Source organism: Erithacus rubecula (assembly GCF_903797595.1).
Source record: "Erithacus rubecula genome assembly, chromosome: 5".
NCBI classification, from domain to species: domain Eukaryota; kingdom Metazoa; phylum Chordata; class Aves; order Passeriformes; family Muscicapidae; genus Erithacus; species Erithacus rubecula.
This window is the reverse complement of record NC_136687.1, coordinates 60,394,000-60,418,185: the sequence shown is the minus strand read 5'-3', so window position 1 is coordinate 60,418,185 and position 24,186 is coordinate 60,394,000.

Below are 24,186 nucleotides of genomic sequence, written 5' to 3'. Positions count from 1 at the left end.
TTGGGTTATCTCAATATGGGCATATAATGATTGTCTTCCAATTTAAAGGTCTTATAATCATAAATGTTGCATTTGCCACTGAAAGTGTTTGCTTTTCTTGTTCATTTTGCATAGAAATGAAATGCTTTTTTTACTATTTCAGTTTCTTAAAAATACCTAAAGTGTTTTAAAAGTAAAGATCTTATATTTAAAATATTTTATGTGTTTTCTTGAGGATTCCTTGTAAAAGAAGTTAAAATGAAGAGCTAGAATTTTTCTTGCCAAGTTTGAGAAGCAATTTAACAAACACATTTGAAGTTTCAGCTTGTAGCTAGTTCACATAATTTTCTCCTAATATAGATTCATTCCTCCTTTTAACACAAATTCAATATTCTTATGAGCAGAGCTCTATTAAGGACTCCTTTCACTGCAGTTTAATTTTCAGTAAGTCAAGAAGTATTCACCAGTATTGTCACTGCAAAGCACCAAATCCAGCTGAAAATGAGTGAATGAGCACCATCCACAGAGAACTCCAATGCCCTACCTTACATAGAGGTTTATCAATTTATTCCATATTTTATCATCTTCTATTTCCCAGTATAGCATTCCATCTGTTTTTAATCAAAAAATTAAATTACCATTTTAATAGAGATATTATATCTGAGAGTGTGCAAAGATAAGAGCAATGAAGAGCTCTTTTAGATCCATTTTAGATTATGCAACTAATTTTGGATCATTAAAAAGTGAAGGAATCCATTACAGCCAGGAGAATCAATGCATAGCACTTTATGAAAATGCAATAGAACATTCAAGGTAAATAGAAAGCTTAATAAATAATTGATCACACACCATAAACTATTGGTTGGAACCTTGCAGATCCACTTCCATAAATCAAATACTTTGAGAAAATGAGATTATCATTTTCAGTTTTCATTACAGATCCCTCATAACCAAAGAAAAAAAAATTAAAATTAAGGTCAAACTACTGTTACTTCATAAAATATAAAAAGTTTCCTTCTAGAACCATCACTTGTGACTGTATGCAATACACACAGTCATTCAAAAGACACATTATCTAAAAAATGCCTTTAAAAACATCTAATCAATAAAGCAGAGAAAAATCAGAGATCCTCTATCAAGACATCATACCTGCCTGAATCATGAAAACAAATCTGTTGCATGCACAGATGAAGAACCAGAAAATATAATACACCAGACTGGGGCAGGCCTGGAAATTAGGATAAAAGACAAAACCCTACAATTAACACACAACCACTTGCACGAGCATAAGACAACAATTTTGTATTTTCTGGCCTAGCTTTAGCTCTTTCAGTCTCAACATCAGTTTTGTTACCAAAAGCATTTATTTTTTGTTATTTGGAATTTTACATTTAAATTAAATGTTGGAAACTGCATAGGAATCAAAGAAGGGTCAGCCTTCAGCAGAGCTTGTCCATGATCTCAGAGGCAGCAGGATGAAATCTTCACATTCTTATTCCTTTTCCTATGAAACACCTCTGTGTAAACAGAAAATACAAAAGTATCTTCCTCCATTCCTCCTTCATTTCTCCTCTTCCATAAATGATTTCTGACTGTGATGATGAATGTTTATACGACGAAGAGAATCTGACCACAGGTATTCCTTCACATGGATTTTTGATCATTAGACCATATTTTATCAACAATTTCTGTGCTTCTCCCTGTGATTCAATCCACTTTCAGGACATGCAGAGTGCCCTAGGTCCTCTACCCTGTGCATTCCTGATCTGTCAGCACCAGATAATAAATGCATTCATGTGAGTGGCACTGATACCCGTTGGCACATTTCCAAATAATTTTAGGTTCTCAAATTCTCATCACACTGACTGATCTCTGGACATCCAGTTTTTGCATGAGTGGCTATTTTCAGCACCACATCAAGAAGACTGACAGCCTTACTGCTTGTCATCATGCAGTACAGTAGCTGACTGCCCCTGGATAAGGTGACCTGAGGCTTCCCAGTCTGACTTAGCTAGTGTCTGGTCCTGTTTGCTTTTTCAGGATTTTCCTGCTGCCATGATAGGGTTTACTGGGATACAAAAATGTCCTTGGTTTTATTCTCCCTCAGCCAGTGTGTGTCAAGCTGTTTTATTGACTTAAATCTTGTTGTATGTGTACGAATTTCACTCCATCTCTGATTTTAGTAGCTAATCTCATCTGCAGATATTTCCTATAAACTTAAATTATTTCATGTTCCTAATTCCAATCTACAACAGTGTAATCTACAACAAGGTCACCAGAATTAGACTTTATGTTGTAATGACCTGCAGAATTAAAAAAAAAAAAAAAACAACAAAAAACCAAAACTGCATCTAAAGTGATCTGGATAAGAAAAGGAAAATAACAAACAAATTAGTTTTATGCCTATTATTTGTAATTATCATCTCTTCTGAAGCTGAACAGCTGAAGCTGAACAATATTGTGCACATGGGTTTCAGGAGCACATATATTACTGCAGTAGAAAATAGAAAGTTGAAGATGACAGATTAACTGTAAAACCCACAGCTTGTATATCACCTGCTCTGTCCTCCCAGTTCCTTCCTCTCTCTAAACCATGCAGCTGGAGGATGAAATTATACCTTTAGCCTGGAAATACTCATCTTTTCTCCTTGATTTCCCCTTGAGACTGAGTCAGTGCATGTTTAAATCTCTAAGGACCTCTACAGCAAAGAAAGAAGGCAAAAAACCCAATCACTATTCTTGCAACTGTGTTCTTTTTATTTGCTCTCATAGGGCCTACTTTGAAATGCCTTTTTCTTTATTTTTTTTAATTTTTAAATTTAAGCAAGTCTTTTACATCTCTAATCTTTCAAAATGACAAGACTTTGACAGTAATTGCTAAGACTATATGATTCACCATATTTAACTTTTTTCCCCAAGTACTCAAAAAAAGATTTTGCATAAGTTATTTTCAACTTTGAGTGGTCAGTAAAGAGACAGTGCAATCAAGATTTTTTAGAGTATGCAGCCTACACAGGCAGATTTTCTGATATATTTTCATTGTACAGGATGCTGCCTAAATAAAGTACATTTTTGGTGCACTCCTGAGGCAATGTTCTTTCAAAGAAGCCTGAAGATCTTAACATGTGTATTAACCTGAATCAATCAGAACTATAACCAGAAAAGTAACCAAGTTTGCCCTTTTTATCACCTTTCCCCAACTTCTTTGGCAAGAAGAAGAGTACACAGCTTATTAATCCATGCATTGCTTCTGTGCCATTCCTACACTGGAAACATTTCTGCTGAAATATTTACACAGCTTTTCGAGCAAAGGCCATTTGTGATTTAATGTCATGGAAACTTATTTTACTTTCACTTAATCCTGGCTGTGTTATTCAAAAATGAAATGTTTATAGTACACAAGCCTGATAAAACTAGGATAGGAACCCATGTTGCCAAAATAATTGTTAAAAAACCCCCAAAAAAGTCTTTTCAATTACCTGCTTTGGGTACAAGTGATTGCAGAACATTAATCCCATGAAAGACAAATCTGCTGCAGCTGGCAACTGGCCTGGCAAGTTGGAATGGCTGTTTGTGACCTTGCTGTCAGATGGGTACCTCTGTGACATTAAAATGCAACTCTCTGTAAGAAGCTGCATCCTTCAGTTCTCTACAGAAAAAAAAATGATATATCATAGTAAATTTCTTTTTTTTTTTTTTTTTTCTGAAGCATCCAGAAAAATGCTTATAAGCATTTTCCACAACTTGAAAAATGCTTATTTTAACAAAACATGTCATGGATTTAGAATCTGTCTGCTTGTGAGCACACACTGAAAATTGGAATGAATTAAAATGTAAGACTGCTAAGATAGTTGGCCAGAACATTGTGCATGAAAATTTGAACTTTGTGTTTTGAGCTTCTATCCAGATATAAAGATGTGGGATGGGAAGATGGGATTACTTAGGTAGATGTTTATTTGTTTATTTATCCACTTTCTCAGTTGTAGACTGTCATGTAATGGGGCACAGCATCTTCCATAAGAAGAGGTCACTTAAAAGTGCTTTGTTTTTTCTTTAGCTGCCAGCAGACTGTTCTCTGTGCTCTTTACATTGAATATTTCTTTCCCTAACAAAAATTCTGGTATTTCTTTCCTCCATTATTCTCATTTTTAAAAAGTAGGTAGAATAATTAATGTTGGCTTATTTTAGCAGATCTCACATTGAAAGAGAGCTATAAGTCACATAAAATTAATACAAAGTAAAATATTAAATCTGGAGAGTTTATTCAGCAAAATGTTTGGAGGGGAAAGTCTTTCAGCCTGTAAAGTTCTTATCTTTTAAACCTCAAAACCAGTTGACAATAAGTTTTCTACCTCCTTGCATGTCTGTTTGTCTCAGGTGCAATTGGGATGGTAGGTATGATATAGTACTGAGAGTAGAATAGTAAATATCTCAGTACCAAATACAGACATGTATTGCAGCTTACACAGGACTCTGTCTAACATAATGAGACACAAAAATCCTCACCTCCAAGGGCCAAAAGACCACAAGCTGCACAATCTTAAAATTACAGCCTGTACAAGATTATTGTCTACCCTGACTGCCAAATCAGGATTAGTCTTTTGTTTGGGACCTTAGAACCTTAATTCCCCTCCCCCTGCCCATTTATTTATTTCTTTAAATTGTAGAAGAACTGGAATGAGGCAAGTCATCACAGAGAAGATGGATAATTCAGATTCATGCAGATGAAGCACTCAAATATGTAAATTAAATGTAATGCAGCAATGGATGTCATAGTGAGTATGTACAGTCTGAAAGAGGAAGAAAAAAAATGCATAGAAGCTTTCTCCTTCCACTCTGCTTTTAGAATACAAATCCCTTGTGGCAGAAGTACTGGACAATTTTGGTCCTCAATAAATATTTATGGGAAACATTCCTTAGTTCCTGCAGTTTTGTAAGGAGCAGAATTTATTTTGTACCATTGGCATCCCTTTCCCACCCTGTTATATGTCTAATTCCCATGTTTTGTATGTATGTCAGTTTTAAGCAGCTAGTCCAAAAAGCAGATTTCAATGAACAGCAAATACAAATATTAGAAAGTAGTTGTAGTGTGCACATGAATAATCTAAATGTATAGAAGCATTAATAAATTACTTCTATTAATAATAATGTTTATCATAACAGAGTTGGGATAAAAGAATAGTAGTGACTGTGTGGGAAAAAGTTGAGATGGGTACCACTGTGGTAATAAGGAGGAGTCAGAGCCCAAGGAAACTGAACATACCTGAAATTTCTGAGATTATACCACTTCCTGCACATAGCAAAGCAGAACTGCTGTGAGTGTAGGGCAAGCCTGGCATTGCCACTTGAACAGTTTCTTGCCAGCTGACTTCCTTTCTATGGGCACAGCACCCTTTATCAATGGCTTGATAAAGTGAAGACAGACCTGCTGCTTTCCAAGTCCTAAAATAAAACAACTGTTGGCAGGAGATCAGTTCAAAACAGACCAAAAGAAGCATCTCCTTTCAGGATAGGTAGTTGCATGACTTGTATATCCCTTCTCAACAGCATCACTGTCATTTCCTTATTCTGTCAAAGGCAGAAAATCAGGTTGGACCACTGGCAGACTGTTTGTCTGACTCTGTAGATCACCTCTCATGATTAAAAACTCTGCTATTTTGGCTGATTTTGTGATGGGAAACAGTTAGGTGGGGATGGTAGGAGGCTGTGCATCAAAACCAGCATTTCCAGTAGACTGTGAGACCTTAGGTACATGAATTATGTGAGGTGTCTGCACAGGTAAATGTCTGCTTGCCCCAAGGCTGACTGAAAACACTGGCTTTATCTACTTCTCTGTCATCTGTAGGTTTGTAACCCATCTTTTCATCTTTATCTAGATTTTATGCCTGTTCTTCCAGCAGGTTCACTGATAATGTGGTTTTCTGTGGAATATTTCTACTGTTGATTTCTACAATAGTTATGTTCACAGTTTTCCTCGACCACTTCCTTTACATAAATATTATTAAAGATTGTGGATTCCTGGAAATTATTAGCAGCTTATAGACTACAGAAACCTGCCTGCATCTGAGTAATTATGTACAGCTCTTATCCCATTTGGTGTAAATAACACTATTTAATGAGAAGTCTCATGGTATTTGTAACTTCCACAGCACTTTCTCCAAAATATATAATAAAATTTGTCCTTTTTCTTTCTTAAAATAAGCAGCTCACTCTCTTTACCTTCCTAAGTAGCATTTTCCAATTCTTCTTCTTCTCTTTAAGAGAAACATCTTCACTTTGAATTTCTGTTTTCCTGAAGTTGAGATTCAGCTGAATACTTTCCATTACACACTCCTTGCTTACAAAAAAACCAATCACACACTTGTGGTCACAGTTGTCTTGGTTATATTACAGTTCAGGTGTACTCTGCAGTGACCTAGTGCAACCTCCTCTCTCAGACAAATATTTTTAAAAGGTATCTATTCTGTTCTGCCAATACTAAATCAGGTCTCCTCCCTAGCCCTGCAGAGATGACATAGCAGAGAGGTTATCTGGGTTGTATCCCTTCTGCACATCAGTATCAGTTTTCTCTTACATCCACACAGGGGATGGGTCAGTGCCAGAATGATTATGAACAACACGTGAAGAACTCAGCTGAATTCAAGAAGACCCTCCACTCATGTCTCTGCCCCTCTGGAAACAAACTGGAATCTATTCCCTTTGCAATGTGGGGATAAGGCTGTAGGAATCCAAGAACTAAAATATTTGCTTTGCAAGAAACAGAGAGGAAGAGGGTTAGGCAAGCTGAACTAGGAATTCAAAAGGATATGAACATAAAAATAATTTCCAAATGCAGTTAGTGTGCTGGAAGAGAGATGCATTACAGTTTAGGTGGAGTGTACTTAAGTCCTCTGCATTATGCAAGATGGGAGGTTTTATATTTTAGATCTATATATATTTTAGATCTACTCTCTTGTTTTTTTCCGTTTGATAATTTTTGCCTTCATCCCTCCTTTTTCCAACACATTCAGTGCAGCATGTTCTAAAAAGGAGCTGGTATTTATCAAATTAATCTTGAACATGCTGAGTCTCAGCCTGCTTGTGGGTATATGAGAAAGTACACACAAGTGTCTCACACTTATCCTTTCCCATCTATTCCAATTTATTCTTAAAGGAGCATTTTCCTGACAGTTTGCAAGTCACCAGCAATTCTCGAATAACAGTATCTGAAATATATTTTTCCCCCTTACTTAATGCAAATATAATTTAAGTTCCTGAATGTCACAGTATGGTGTCATCTAGTAATTTTATGGTTAATAACTGTTACTACAGACTTTATAGACAAGTCCAGTACCATTTTCATAGGCTCTAATTAACCTTGGTGTGACCCAGAATTAGCCTCTGATTTACTGTAGCTTCCTGAATGCTTTGGGGCAAAATAAGTGGCAAAGAGATCACAACATTAATGTACATTTAAATTGAATGAAGATTATGGCTTTAATTCTTATGTTTCTTACTTCAGTTTTAAACTGGCACATGTCCATTATGAGCACAGCTATCTTAACAAAGGGCAAATTTATCTAGAAAGAAAACCAAGCCTGCAATGCCAAGCTAAAACAATCCCTTGTACCATAGAGACTTTGCATTTTCTCTGAGAGATAGGTGGGTTATTTCCAATACCTGCCGATCTCTACTTTTAATCAGATTGCATTTTTGTACAATTATCATTTCAGGCTTCTGTTGATTGCTTTTGCTAGGCATAATGAGTAGAAAGAAACACTATCTCATTGTGCAGAATATTGGATTGGTTGGCGTAATAGACTCGGTTCTATTTTTTGCCTAGCTCTTTGAAAAGTTAATTTTCTCTTTCATCAAATAACTAGCAGACTACTAATAGCATATAAGGTTTTAGAGGGATTTGCATTAAAGAATGCAGCTGAGTGCCTTATCTACTTTTGAAACCAGAGTGACATATGGATGCTCCTTTAGTATTGACTACCTAAGATAAAGTTTAATGCTTGCTGCAAGCCCCCTTAGTTTTAAATTCATGGGATGAGAACGTGGATTATCTCTCCGTGAAGAACACTCGTAGCATGGGGAGGAGGTGAGGGTGCTAGCACAGGCTTTGCACACATAAAGTTGCAGGTTCAAAGCCTCATCAAAGGAGCAGAACCCTTCATTCCAGTCTGAAGCTCAGAGAAATCCTCTTAAGCCATATGCCATTGTATGGGGTCCTTCACAGTCAGCGATAAGTGCCCTGAGGAAAGCTGAGAGCATTTGACAGACAGGATGCATTTCCTTTGGTGGATGGTGCCTGGGCCTCTACTTGCCATGGGACATGGAGATACCACAGTGTAGAAACCCTGTGGCAAGGAATTCCTGCAGTCTTCTGCAGAATTCCTGACTGTCAGACAGCCTGTGTACTGTCTGCCCCACTCAGAGCATAATCCATGCAGAGCACCTCCCAGCATTTCTGAATGCTCCAAGTGGCTTGGATATGATGGGGAACCCTCCAAAAAGACAGATATTTCAAGGAATGAACCTAAAATCTGCCCTAGACAGAAAAGCTACATTTAAATTCTTCCCCAGAAAAGCAGAGACTACAGTAATTTGGGGTCCATAGCACCAGTTGATTGTTCCCATTTGAGAGCTGAGAAAAAATTCAAGCATAATTCCTTCAAATAGGATTTGGAATTCACACACTGACTAATCTGATGGTTTCTGAGTTGTTACACCTACTCACACTCCTCATATTCTAACAAACTTGAACACTTTTAACTTCAAAGTGAAATTGAATACAAGGGAAAAGCCCAATTCCTTATCTCCCTGAGAAATGTAAAGAATACTACACTAAATCTATTTAGGAGTCTGTTTCCTTACAACAGTCTTCATCCCATACCACAGTGCCTGGTTTAGACATTCTACTGCTATCTCTAGGTGAGGTTCAGTCATGCCTGGATAGTGTTCCTGTTTTAGTCTCTTTACCCACAATCATAACACTGACCTCAGACTTTGCCTTGGTTCAGTGGAACCTGAAAGAATGACCTAGCAGATTGTCATGGATTAATATAACAGCTATTGTGTTAAAACTACATGGCAGACTCACAGAAATTGTCTATCTTGAAATGCACTCTATGTTCTTGTTACCAAAATCATGGTTTTGAATCCTTGTCTTACTGAATATAACACTTCCATCATCCCTAACTCCCACCTATGGTGAGAGCTAAGGGCCCTTCAGTGGCTCCCAGGGAAATGACATTTCTTATTTTTTCACAGTGCTATATAATGGCAGCTGTCCTAAAGTAACTCAAGGCTTTCTCCTTTGAGCATTTCCATTCAAATTACATATATGTTACTTACTGAGCCCTATTTATTACACAAATGATAGCACTTAATCTGAGACCCAATTCAATGATTCCAGAAAGCATGATGAAGTATTTATGTAAAATAACTCCTAATCTTAAAAAAATTCTCAGAAACTCTAATGACATGTATAATCTTGTCCACTGTACATTTTCGTCACTTCTACTTTTGTACTTGTGCCAACTCAAGGAGCTGTTGGACTCCAAGTGACACAGGATCAGCAACTACCCCAGGAGTGGGCAGAAATGCTGCAGAAAGAATTGCAGTGAACACTTGCTCATAAGGAAAAAAAAAAAAATCAAACTATGGTAAAATGTTTGCAGTGTTACTCTATATGTTTTCACACCAGGCTAGCTGGAAGTTCACACACTAAACAAAACATCAGGCTAAGCCAAGACTGAAAAATAGCACAAGGTAAGATGAAGGGACACTTCTGATTAATTCAGAGAGGAAATTGGTGGATTCTCTTCCAAATGTAAGAGATGAGCTCCTCTTTCATAGCACTTTTACTTACCACACAGGTTACTTCTGTAAGCCTTTATATTAAGGCTATTCCTAAAGCCAGTTTAGGCTGAGATGCCTTCAATGGTACTTAAAAAGTAGAAATTATAAAAGCTGTGTTGATTCCTTCATGTCTCCATTACAGTGGTGAAGGGGAAGCTGTTTATATTCATTGCATATTATTTTGGTTCACTGTCGCAGGCATTTTGTGAAAAAACACAAGCCACGCACTCTAATTAATAAATAAATATCTGTAAGTGGGTGTTTATTAAGTTATTTCAGCTGTAAGAGGCCTCACAAGAGAAACTATAAAGCAGCATTTTGCATTCAAAAGGCCAGCAAGTATGGGACTGACATTTGCTGTCAAAAATAATCCAAAACAAATGAACACAGCTAGAATCTTTCAAAGTGCCAATGTTTGAAATTTGATGCCTGGCTTTGGAAAGAAAATAGTGAAACACTACAATTCCCTTGGCATTTTCTCTCTTGTCCTCTTGAATTTATTCACATATGAATAAATGTTAATTTGACTCGAAGAATATGTATTATGATTATTATTATTATTACTAACAATAATAATAGCAATTCAATATAAATTAAAGTTAATTATAATTAATTAAATTTGATGCTTATGTACACAGAGAGAGCTGGAGCATTGATTTCAGCTTCCTGGCTTTTAATTTTCCTTTTTAAAATTACAGGCAACTTTGTTTTGTTCGTTTGATTGTTTTTTGGCAACTCTACCCTCAGTTCTTATGTGGTTGGAGATTATTGTCCTAATAACTTACATTATTTAAAATAATAAAATATTAATAAATGGATTACTTGTGCTTGCATGGTATGATTTCTATGTGGTTGTGTTTATTTCATTTCACATATTTTTAGAGTATTAAAGAATCTTAAATTCACTGTCTCCCATTCTTTGCTTATTTGACTTACTTTATGTAATATAAAAATAAAATCATGGTATAATAACATACCAGAAAATATTATGAAAAATAAAACAAACAAAAAGCCTCCAGAAAGTGATTGCAATATTATGGTAATTGTGATATAGTCTTGACATTATTTACTTCTATTTTCTACTTCTGAAATGTATCTGGCAAAGTTTCCAGTAGACTTAATCCATCTATTAGACTTATGTCCTTCTCCGCATTTATTACAAAATAAAGCTAAAATGCATGGTATTATGACAGAATAAGGAAAGCAGACCCAAAGATAATCTATACCAATATTTTTAGTCTAAGCAATATATAATTTAATATCTTTAATACCAAGAATTTTATGTTTTTTAAAGCAATTCATTAGTTCAAGCATAGATAGAATCTGTATTTGCCACTTTGTTCTGTTAGTCTGGCATATGAAGGTATAGTGCTGCCTTATATCAAGAAATTATTAACTTTATGCAAAGTCAGTAGTGTTTTAGGACACAGAGTGTTTTATTCTTTGGGCTCTTTTTTTTTTTTTTTTCATTTAAAAGATTTACTATACCTATTAACTTTTTCTCAGTAAATGTTCCTTGTAGAACTGAACACTTTTCATACCTAAATTTTCATGCTGAAACATTTTTCATACCATAATTTTCCCTAAACACATTTTCAGTGCTCCTGTGTGATGTTAATAAAAGCTGAAACACTAGTTTTCAGAAATCTTATGGCTGGCACAACCTATAAAGATGTCGATTCCAAGTGACAGTCAACACATTGCAGGATATAACCATATGTTTATAGAAAAAACAGAGAAGAATTTATGACAACAAAGCCTTTGTAGGATGTGTGTGCATTTGACTAAAAGCTATTGCCCATCCTTAACTAGATTCAGTCAAGTCAGACAGACAAAGATATTAAATCACAATTTTAGCAGCAGGAAACCAGATACAACTTCATGACAGAAGCAGTTGCCACCCATTTGTGACTTTTCAACTACAGTGAAGATGATATTTTCCAAATATAATATATATATTATAATATAATCCAATAATGATTATATTTTTCTTAAAATAAAGAAGTGCAAAGAGAAGCCAGGAAAAGACCAGAAAAGCACCTTCCAACACATTTCACAGGAAACATTTAAATTATCACAGTCACAATTACTTATTTACTTCAGTAACTGTTCCACACAAAGATTTAATTACCTCCTTCATTTGTTTGAACAAAAGAGATATAAGAGTGTGGATCTGTATATCCTGAACTGGAACCATGCCAATGCCACAGTGGTGATTTTGGTCCTGAAATGCTTCTGTATGCCTTTATTCTGCTAAATTTGTGTAGTACCCACAATAAATAAATAAGGCAAAGCACTGTACAACAGCACTTCCCATTTTTAAAGGGTTTTTTTGTTACATGCAATTTTTCCAAGTTTAGCTGTTTGAGTAAGCCTATTCTCTATTCTTCATTTTCTATATATTTATATATAGATGAATTCTTAGGTTCTGGTGGAAGACACTGTCACTGTCCTATAAGTTCCATGAGAAGTGGTTTGCTATCTTTTTGTCTGAAATGTGTCAAAAGGGATCTTGTGTCCATCTTCTGAAAAGTTATCCAAAGTTAAACAAAACACTAAAACTTAAGATCAGTGTTTGAGAGGGAGCTGGGTGAAAGTATTACCTTGTACACTCTCAGAGATAGTAAAAGATAATAATTCCTTTCTCAGTTCAGTTATGCCTTCAGTGCTTATCAATATGATATATCCCTTAGACCCAAATTAATTTGGCTTTTTTAAAAAGCTGTTCAACTCATGGCTCTCTTCATTCATGCTGAGATTCAAATATCTAGATTTTAGACCATCCAACTGCTGCCTGTGCTTTAAAAGAAATTAAATTCACTCTTCACCAAAGGCAACTCTGAGGTAAATATTCAAGGCTATCATTATGTTGTTATTTAGAATAAAGATTTAATCCTATCAGGAGTAAAACTTCCAGAAAACTGAGTGAATTAACACACAGCTAGTAAGTTTCTGAAATTACAGGATATCTAGCTGTGTTCATCCCTTCCTGTCATTTCTTAGCAGAAGCTGCACTGAGAGATATTTGTGCAGTCTGCATGAGACCATGAAATCAAAGCTTAGTGCCTCGTGCATTAGGTGTGATGCTTTCAGATAAATGCATTCCTTCCACTGAAGCACATCTCTGCAGCTCCTTCAGCCATGGAGCAGCTTCCAGATGGAGTCTTGGTTTCCAAGATAATGCAATAACTTTTCTGGTTAATAATAAAGTGTAGATGAAAGCTCTTTTTTTATTTTTTTTTTTCCCCAAGCCTACTATATACAATTCATTGCTCTTTTTGCAAGTGAAGCTATCATTTTTATGACCCAAAACCAATGGTGATATTCCAGAAATGTGTGAAGATCGTGATATTGACAATCTTTACTTTTTCTGTCTTTGAATATTGTTATTTTTCCTGCATTTGTGCAACCAGTATTTTAATTTTTAAATAATATAAGTTGAACTGGTATTGTGAAAATCTTTGTTTACTTTTACAGCCTATATTTATTTTATTTTACTCTTAGGTACATTTCTTCTTGAGAAGTAAAATAAAAATTTGAGAATTTTCTATGAAAATATCATAATATACGCATTTTATAGTAAAAGAGGCTAAACAGATTTTTTTATGTCTGTTTTTTCCCTGGATTGTCTTACCTTTTTAAAGTGTCATTATAAAGCAAAGTAAATTAAAATAACAAAGGAAAAAAATCTATTTTCTTTCTGCAATAGCTTGTACGAATTTATTCCAGCATATTTTCTAGTTTATAGTCCTGGTCTTACCTTCTTTTATAATTTTTCCCTCTGCTGCTATATTAGAGGTATAAAAAATTCAACTAAATTCACACAAAAGATTCAAACTTCTAAAGGAGGACTTTATTTTTATATCTAAATCTTAATTATAGCACCAGCAATCCTGTAGGTTGTGCCTAGCACAGGTGAGTTACAGGTATGGTGCACAGTGCCTCTCTGAATTTGATTCCTCCTTTCAATTGAAAGATGCATTATTTAAGTTTACCATACTTAGTGTGAGTTGAAACATTTAGGAATGCTGAGATTTTCTCTGGTTTTGCTTTCATTGCTTGAGAACAGTTTCCCTGAAAATTACTGCATCAAGTATTATATTTTTAGACTTAATTACAAATTTTAACTCACAGATTGTTTTTAAACTTAATATAAACTTTAAAAATACATTTTAAAAATGAAAATTCACTTTTGTTGTCAGTTATATGTTTAAAATTAGTAATGTAAGCATGCAGTTTAAATGACATATAGGCTTAAGAGAGGTAATACTATGTATCTTGCAACCATTACAGCTAAGGGAAAAACCTCCTTTCAGATTATGGAACAGCCTTTATTTGAATGCATTAACTTCAAAATGCTGAGGAAGTAGGTGAGAAGATGCTACTGTGTATATAGTCTTTAAATTATGGAATATCTAGAAATATCTAGTGGTTTTCACAGTAAGGGAGTGTGAATGTTTGTTTATAAAGTGCTAATGATTTCCTAAACAGAGTTAATACACCCTTGAATTGCTTTGATAAACTCAAAATGAGACCTCTGGCACAGGCATAAATTATTATTTTGTGGTGGGTCATTACACTGTGCAAGGTTCATGTGCACCAATATCTACAGGCAAGACAAATCATCTCACCTGTGGCCTGAACCAGTGACTTCAAAGCTCAGCCATTGATCCACTATTCCAATTAGCTCTCTAGGTGAGGTAGTCCTTTAATTCCAATTATCTCTCAAGGTGGACAATCCTTCAGCTTGAGGACAAGCCTGGGCTGTCTCAGCTTGATGCCATTTCCATCACTGCCAGCAGCTGCAGCCAAGCTCCTCTCTGGAAGCTATTAGTGCTTTTACAGATCTCAACAGACAGCATTGCTGCACATTTGCAAACAACTGCTACATGTGGTTAGTGTCAAACCAGCCTGCTACACCAAAATATTCTGAAAGGAGGATTTAAGACATGAGGATAATTGTGCCGTCGCAAAATACTTCCAGACCTCTAAAGGGAGTGCTGACTTTTACAGAATAACGTTTTGATTTTTTTATCTTGCTATAAAGTGGAAGTGGGTTTGGAAGGAGAAATTTTAAATGCCACACGCATTCAATATGACTGAACAAAGAGCTAAATGTAAGAACTATAAAGTCAGAGAATGTTAGCAAACTAAATGCTGCTATGCTCACTTTTCTATACTGAGTCACATTTATCTTAAAAGATATTATGAAGGAAAATAAACCCCAGTATACATAACTCGAGAACATTATGTTATAATCTTGATGTTTTCTAAATCTTTTTTGAATGCATCACGCTTCTTAAAGTTGATATGCTCAAAAAAAAAGCCTTTTTCATTTTATTCAAGGTACTCCCATATGCAGCAGTCCTATAAAAGCTGATGTGAAGGAAAATTCCCTAATGTGTTAGATACTTTAGGCTTAATATTAACATATTACAAAGTGAAAAGAGGGCACCTGCAGGCATTTTATTTTGAGGGCATCATTTAAGCTTGCATTCAAAAGCTGTGCTTTAAGTCTGAACTTTCACCCCTAAAGTGATTTCTGAATTTGGTATAAACTATCAGGGCAGTAGGCCTGATTCTTTAGTATTACAGCTCCAGCACCTGGGGCTAGATTAGAGCCATAATTAGGATGCCTTAGGCAAAGAAGAAATTGAAAGTCATAGCAAACCTCATGAAAAAAACAGGTTTGCACTCCCACACAGTTATTTTGAACTGCTGTTTTACTCTCATCCTCACCCCTTTTCTTTCCCCTAGAAGAATTCCTCTTTTGTTGCCTTGCACAGGAATGAGGACTGGCATGTCATTTTCCATCACCTGGCTGGCTCTGTCCCCTTGCCATATACTCATGGAAAGAGGTGAAATAATCCCAAGTGATGCTTTTCCTTCTCCATGCACTCTGAGTCCCTAAATAAGATGATTTTTGACTGTTTGAGGGGTGGTATTACTGAGCTCAGTAACTGGTTAATGCTTTTCTTCAGTGTTTTTGGTCTCTGACTGATTACATGAATGCCTATATCCTACTATCAGTTTTCCTTAAACGCTAAATATTTTTAGTTAAATGTTGCTTATCTCCTTGATGGTAAAATAGAATTTTCATTTACTATGATATCAGCTTTTTAGTTCTCCTAAGGTATGGCATTTAAGAAAAAGAAATATTGCAATTATTAAACTATAGGGTTTACATCATAATAATTCAGGAAAAAAATTTAAAAAAATAAAAAAAGAGCTGAATTCAACAGAGTGGCTGAGCCACAAGGGAGAAGCAATCTGTAGCAAGACATCAAATTGGTTTCAGGAAAACAGCTGAAGAGCCCATGCCAAAGAATGCTGCTGCTGCATTGTGTTTGCATTTCTGTGATGGGATTTACATAACTCAACATGACATTATATTGGCTAAGACACAAATCTAGTCTTTAATCCAACAAGACACACAGAGCTTGCTGTGTTGTGTCACCACGATCCCCTCTGCCAGGCTTCTGTCTCTTGCCCAGCCAAACACAATCTTCACACATATTTATCCATTTAATACCTGCTGCATGTTACCCACTGCTTGTGTGCTCACCAAGTTACAGTATTCTCATATAAAGTGCTCTCCTTGCAGACTGCTTATTTGCCAGTGATACATAAGTGCTAAAGGGCAATTGAAATTTTGTTTACACACTGAATGAAAATACCTCCTCTCCTCTATCAGATCATGATCACCCCTTTATCTTTCTGCTTTCTCTCATTTCACTCATATTTACTGACCCTTAATGAGTTTTTAGCATGGACACAGGTAGAATTGCAATCTGTCCATTAAGATACCTCCAAAGAGCTCCTTTTGCAAACTGCTAATCAAGAATGCAATTGCAAGTCTGCACAGTAGACAGGGTGCCAGATCTAGAGGCTGTGGATTAATTTTGAAAGAACACACTTAGTTAAACTGCTCAGGTTTTGCCTAAATCTTCACTAAATACTTTCTGTTGCAGTCCTTTGTTGGTTCTTTTCCAAAAACTTAAAACTTCAGTCTCCCTGTGGAAAAGTAGACACAGGAATAAGTTTATGAGTGCTATGAATAGCAATATCACTAATACCATCAGGCTGGCCAGTGTCAGCTTACAACCAACATAAGAGCAAAATACAATTCCAGTAATTTAATGTTTAACCCTAAACCTGTGTTTACATTCAAGTTTTGCCTTTCATAGACACAATTATAAATGATAGCATTTTAGATATATTTCTTATGACTCTGAGTACCTGAAATATTTCTCAACTTTCCATAAAGACAACAAGCTACCTTGACTTGTAATGTTTAAAGGCAGTTAATCTCACTTCTCCCATTAATTTAAAAATCATCCACAATTTATTCTATCATCTCTCATCACTCACCTCCATACTCATATTTTTATGATTTTTGTTGGTTTTTTTCCTTTATAAGTCTATTTTTTATATTATAAAAATGTGTTTCTTTCCATGCTGTCACTTTACTCATAAATTCAAAAGTGTTTGCCACTTTCAGCCTCACAAAATTACCTGATCTTCCTCTTCAATCCATCAAATCCTATGATGCCTATATAGACCATCTTAAATCTCTTTCCCATTTGCAGTCCACGAAGATTCTGAGGCAGTTCCTTTGTTTTCCTTTCCTTAGAAACCCATCTTCAGTTTCTCAGGGCAAATCTCACAGCCAGAAAATCCTTTCCTGCTTGAGACACTTATACCTCTCTCTTTAAAGTGGGGGCTCTTTCAGCTGCTATCTGCAATTCCCAGAGCTTAACTGAATTGAAAACTGCAGACAATACAGTGCTTGAGATGTAATCCACTTACTTGCCTGAAGAATTCTCTCAAGAGAGTCTCAGTTGGCCATGCCATTTTGGCATCTAGATCAGAGTGATCTAGCAATCCTAGGTTAGAGTGGAAAATACAAAACTGCAAAAAAAGAAATTCAGAAATTGCCGCTCTAATCCATTCTTACAACTAGCTGGATTTCATTTTTCCAACTTTTCTGCAGAGAGTTCCCAGCTTAGTCTATTTTGAGGCAACAGCTGGCTGTTGACTAGGCATAATTGGATTCAGGCAAAAATAAGCTGCAAGAAATGCATCATTTTCCTGTGCACTTATGGGTTCAGTTCCACTTGGTTGTGAAAATCCCTTAAATGCTTCCCTCTGCTATCAGAAAAAGGCTGAGGTCAGCTGGAGCACTCCAGTGAACACTGCCTGGATTTAAATTGCTTTGGTTAACAGGTTCATTCTCAGTAAAGATTTGTCAGTTAAGGATTCTCTTTCCCATATGCTCTGGCAGACTTCAAGTCTGTTGAGCATGGTACAGATTTCCATACTCTCACACTTTTATCTTCATTGGAACCCTTCTGACTGTTGCCTTTGAACATATTTTCTTCTAGGAGAATAAAAATGGAAACTTATATTATTAGATTTTATTTCTGTACTCAAATGCTTGTTAAAAAAGGCAAATTTAAATAATAGGGTAGTTGAAAATGTAAGAACATTCAAGAATTTTTATGAAGCAAAAATTCAACACATAAATTGGAACAACAGGAAAATAGGATTATTTTTCTTCAAACTTCATTAAATATACTATAAAGCTACAATAAAGAAAATATAAAAAAGACAAAACTCATAAGCTCTAACTAACATCTGTTGCTGCACAGTATTGCAGTAACTATACCTTTATAGTAGTTCAGTACATCTTCACTCTAAACCACCATCTGTTCTCATCTGTAAAACTGCATTTGTAGCACAGGAGGAAAGGATGGTTTTTTAAAGTCAGAAAATTAATTTATGTATATGAGTTGTGATAATAAAAAATTGCATATTTAAAGTTTTGTATTATTTTATAAGGAAAATAATCCTATTAGCTGAAGAGAGTCTCAAATTATATTTTGATTTTTGCAATACTTCCTGGTCCAGGAGTTTCTCAGCAACAACTCACAGACTCTTCCATAACATTTACAAATGCAAATATGTTGGTTTCAGCAGATCCATTTTTCCAAATGCATTGCAAGGAATTTCATTCTTTGACAAACCCATAGCCAGAAACACAGCTTTCAAAAACATAAGTTCATTCTGTAACCAGTTCTTCCTAATACATCTACTTGTCTATAGGCTTCCTATAAAATTACTGATGAAAATGAACAGAACCTAAGAATATAGGAAGAAAATTTATCTGTCAGCAGAACATTTCTTTCTCTTTGTAGCCTGTGATTATTACATTGGTCATCTCACACACAAAAGACAAGTTTCTTTATGGTTTTAGATTCATCATAAACAACTCTTTAATTAGTTGGAAACTCTGCTAATATAGAGTTTGTCAGGGTTTAACATTTTCTTCTATTTCAGTAGACCCATGTGTGCTACATCATAAGTGCTGCTTTGGTAGGCTTGGAAAAAAGATTAGGTTTATACACTGGTGCACTAAAATGATAAGGAAGCCAAGGGGAGCTATTAACATTTGGAATTTAAGAGAAATTAGAATTGTCATATGGAGTGTGTCTCTGGTCAATGAAAACTTTTTCTCTGTCTGAGTAAACAGTATTTGAGCCTTTGGACTTGCTAGAGTACTGCCAGGAGAAAAAACTCAAATGTTCAGCGAGTAAAACTTCCCGAAAACATATTGATGCAACACCAGCATGGAAAGTGGGCATTTGAGAGTCAGTATCTGCCTCTGCTACTCACCATGAGCAATAATACCAGGGATTTAACTGAAATTCCTCACACATAAGTAATATCTTGGGCACATTGTATTAAGAGCTATTAAACCTGGCTAAACTCTGAGGTGCTGCTCATCACTTCACAGTAGCATTCCCTGCACTAGAATAGTTACAGCAACTTCCAAGATCTGTTTTGTGCCTGCCAGATGACCCTTATATATGTATATATATATATTCAATCATGTACATTTGCACACATATATTTATGAACTTGGATAAAAATGTTTGTGGGACTTGTTTGAATTGTAATTATTAGAGATTGGCAAAGAACTTGATATTACTGTGAGTGCCTTTAACTAGAAAATGTCCAGCAATAACTGCAAGAAATCAAGATGCTGTGAGTCTTTTTATCAGTGAGATCCAATACTGAGATAACTTTTCTATGGTTAATAGTCACAACAAACCAAACATGTGAGCAGCTGGTGGAGAAAATAGCTTATTGATGTTATGCTGGGAAAGAACATGAGTCTTGCAATCTGTGCAGCAACCAAATACAATAAGAACTGTAGATTTGATTTTGGATGAAATACTCATTTAAAATGTTTACAATTGTATTACAGTCTTTATTCAATATTTCTTTCATTGCTCTAACTTTGTAGAAACAGCTCTTGAGCAGTGGGTAAGCTTCCAAAGTAAAATAAATGATAGAGAGAAAATTTATGAAGCATAATAGATGGAAGAACAGGTGCATCAAAAAGTTTTGCATTTTGGACAGACTTAAAAACAGATATTTGGATGTGACTGGGTTATAAATTCTATAAGCAGAGGTAATTCAAGGAAACATATGTAAAGCAAACTGTTCTAGATTTGATAAGTATTCTTGTTCTGACTAGAAATATTAGAATTATTTGGATGAGAGAGTGGATATTTCTGAAAATAAATATAGAGAAAATACCCTCACTTGCTATTTTTACTCCTGCTTCTGTGAATGTTTTCATTAATGTTACCAGTTTTATTATCCTATGTTATGAAAAAATATATCTACAAATACACTTCTACCCCCAAAAAAATACTTCCTAGGATTTAAATCAAAATAACAGACTGAAAAAGATCCCATCTCATTTATTCCAGCCAAAGGTAAGCCTTAGCAACAGCTTGGTAATTGATATAAAGTCTTTGCAAATTGCTAACACTTGACATCAATTCAGGTATGCTCCAATCCTTACCTTCTGCAACACCCCTAATTGTCTTTTACATCTTCAAAACCCCTTAAAATATCCATCTGAGTCCCAGTGCCCAATTCATGTGTCCATCACAAAGTCAGGATGATCAGCTCAGTGGGGCAGGGACCTTTGAGTCAGATGTCCAGCTGCAGTACAGTAATTTTCAAAGAAAATTTAAAAAATCCTCATCTATGCACCTCAATACATCTATCTGAAGTTCTGTCTTTCCTAGACAGTTTTTGTAATGCCTATATATACTGTGACAGTAGCTAGAAAATACCACAGCACTCCCTACCTATTTCATGCTTTGCAAACATAATTTTGGATTTTGGACTGGCTGTGGTGCCTCAGAGTGCTAGAATTATAAGCAATACTTTTAATTGGCTTAATCCCATGGAAGAACTGAAATTTCTAAATGTCTTTTAGCCTTATTAGCTTAGTAAGAGTAGAAGATACCAAGAAAGTTACAGGAACTACTTAGCATCTGGACATATCTCTAAAATTATCATGCCTGAAACAATATGCTCAAAGTAGGCAGGGGTGCTGGAAGACATTATTGCAAAAACTGATGTCAGTATGCCCTCAAACATATTTTCTTCAGCTCAAAAGCCATGTTATTTCAGTGTGCATGGCACTAATGGTTGTGCCTTCCTCACTCCCACCCCTCATCTCATCAGTTTAATGAGTTTTGATCACCCTCTGAATTTCTGGCTTAAAATCTTGTCAATATTGTGGAAAAAGATTATCCTACATCTACAGGTTGTAGGTGTTTACAAAAAAAAAACTCCAGAACTTTCATTATTTTCTTTACATTTCAAGTCAAATTAACTTCAAGGCTTTATGCAGCCTTAAATGCTTAGATCTGCAAAGTCACAGTTGCAATGTTTAAATCCCATATTTTCATTAGCACAGTATGTGTTTCCCTTACTATGTGCTACATATGAGAGACCTGTGTGATGTCTACTGGGATATCCTTGCAGCAAGTGACACATTTACTGACTAGAAAAGTGGAGAAAATTTACTTAACTCATTCTTAAATCAAGAGAAATATTTCTGATACTGTGAGTTCTGTAAAGACTAGCTAAGGACTTGAGGATCTGGCCAGAAATAAATAGAAAAACAATCAATCAAAGACAATAAAGATATATCTTTTTCTATTTCCACTGGTGAGAAGCAGGTCTGGCTTCAAATGCACAACTTTACACTGAACACCTCTTCAAGAATTATATACATACTATTACTGTATGGTAATACAAACTTTATTTAACTGCACATAAATATATGCTGTACCATAAGCTTTACTTGAATATATTCTATTTTTAAGTATATTTTCATTCATTTTATTAATGATTAACATGGCTATACCTGCTGTGAACTTTTAGTTTCTATTAAATTTTCCCTATATTTTATCACAAGGTCTTAATTTTTTGGAAGGCATTGAAATTTTTTTGACATTTTAAAAGCATGGCACCTTTAGTTATTAGTGAGAATGTAAGGTCAACACTTAAGAACTAATGCCTGATAAAAGTGTAAGTCAAATATTTCTTAGCTGGTTTAAGCATTAGGAAAGCATGAAGTGAAAATTCTTAGAATTAAATAGTGGCTTGAACTCATTTTCTAGGTTATAAAAATTGTGACAGAGCCCTTGTACTGTATTCTCAGTGTTAAATTTTACAAAGAAAAAAAAAGTTCATATATGCACAATTAACAGACTACAAAATTGAGTTACCCCTAATAAAAAAAAAAAAAAATCTTGATTTAAATAAAATTACTAATTCTATATACTTTTACAGTATGAAGATAAATAATTAAATTACAAATTTTTTTTCCTGTAAAACAATGTGCTGTTATAAGTCATTGTAGAGGAAAAAGGCAAATGAAGTACATTTTAAACAGTATATGTATTTATTTATATTTATGTTACATTTTTATATTTTATTATTTATTTATTTATTTATTTAATATTATATTATTGTTATATTTTGCTATATGGCACACAGAATGTTTAAATGCTGTTCTTGTTATTTCACTGAAATCTGGCCTGAAGTATTGAGTCCTTCACTGTTAACATCTCTTTTACAGTAATTATAAAGCATTTATTTATCACTTCTTTATTGAAATAAATCCTGCAAATTGAAAGCTTTTATTTGAAGTATGATTGATTTCATTGGTAAAGCAAAAGGGGAGATGTTTAACATTCAGGTTTTAGATTTTTACTTTTTATTTAATTATAATATAATGTTGCCTTGTGATCACTAGTGAATTTTAATTAGAGTTTGATGGATTTCTACTTACAAATGCAATCTGATGAATTTGATCCAACTTTCTGCCCAGGGCCAGATGTGAAAACATTTGGATTTTAATATTTGCTTAAATCATGCAGACAAACAAATTTTAGAAGTGAGTTCCTGATGAATTGCTCTCTTTCCTATTCACTCTTTCTTACTGCTGTCTGTGCTATGAGATTGGATATCTAAATTAAAATATTTTTGAAGTAGAACTATTATTTTAAGGGAAAGATTAAAAAATAATTAACATCTATCATTCAATAATCCACATAAAAATATTACTTTCCCCATGTAACAGTGATTATTGGTAATTTCCTCTTACATTTCACAGAAACATTTGCACAAAAGAATCTGAAATATTATTTTATGCATTTTGCAATAACACTGGTCATTTAAGCAACTGTTGTAAATGCTTGTCTACCCCTGTGGAATATGATTATGGGGTTTATATGATTCTGTAGGTATTTCTCAAATGTTTAGAATGTTGAAAATTAGTTCTTTATCTTTAGAAATAATATATAAGTTACCTTCAGTGTTATAAATTGCTATAGACCTGGAGACTCGAAAAAGTTTGATAAGGTGGCATGGTGTCTAAAATTATTACATCTGAGTAATTTTTTCTTTGTTTGCTGTGTGATGGCTTCTGTTTGGTTTTGTTTTCTTTCAGAAATTATTCCTGTCCTAGATACATAACAAATCTGCAGAATGGACTCTGCCACAGCTCATTTGTCCACAAAGCACTATAACCTCTCTATAATTTAAAATTGTCCTTTTCCTCACACTTTGTGAACTTGCCACTGTCAGTCCAAACAGAATTGTAGATTCCTAAATTCATTTTTTGCAATTCAGGGCAAGAGAGTAAGAACTGCAGGTGCCCTAATTTTAGGTACCTTCATAGTCAATTGTTTTACTCCTTTGTCCTTTAGTTCCTCTATGCCAAGCAAAAACTCAAGATAACTGGAACACAAAAGTTTAAGAAAGGGGTAATTAGCATAAAATGTATAAGTATTTCTGTAAAGAACACATTACAAGTGGAGTTTTTAAGGATCACATTACTTTTTTTCACAAGTTTCTAAAATCATCAGAAGCAGACCTCTGCTCCAGAAAAATCACAACATTAGAAACCCTTTAATTTCAGAATTCCTATCTGAAAAGGCACTTTTCTGACTTTGATTACCATGGCAACTCCTATTAGGTACT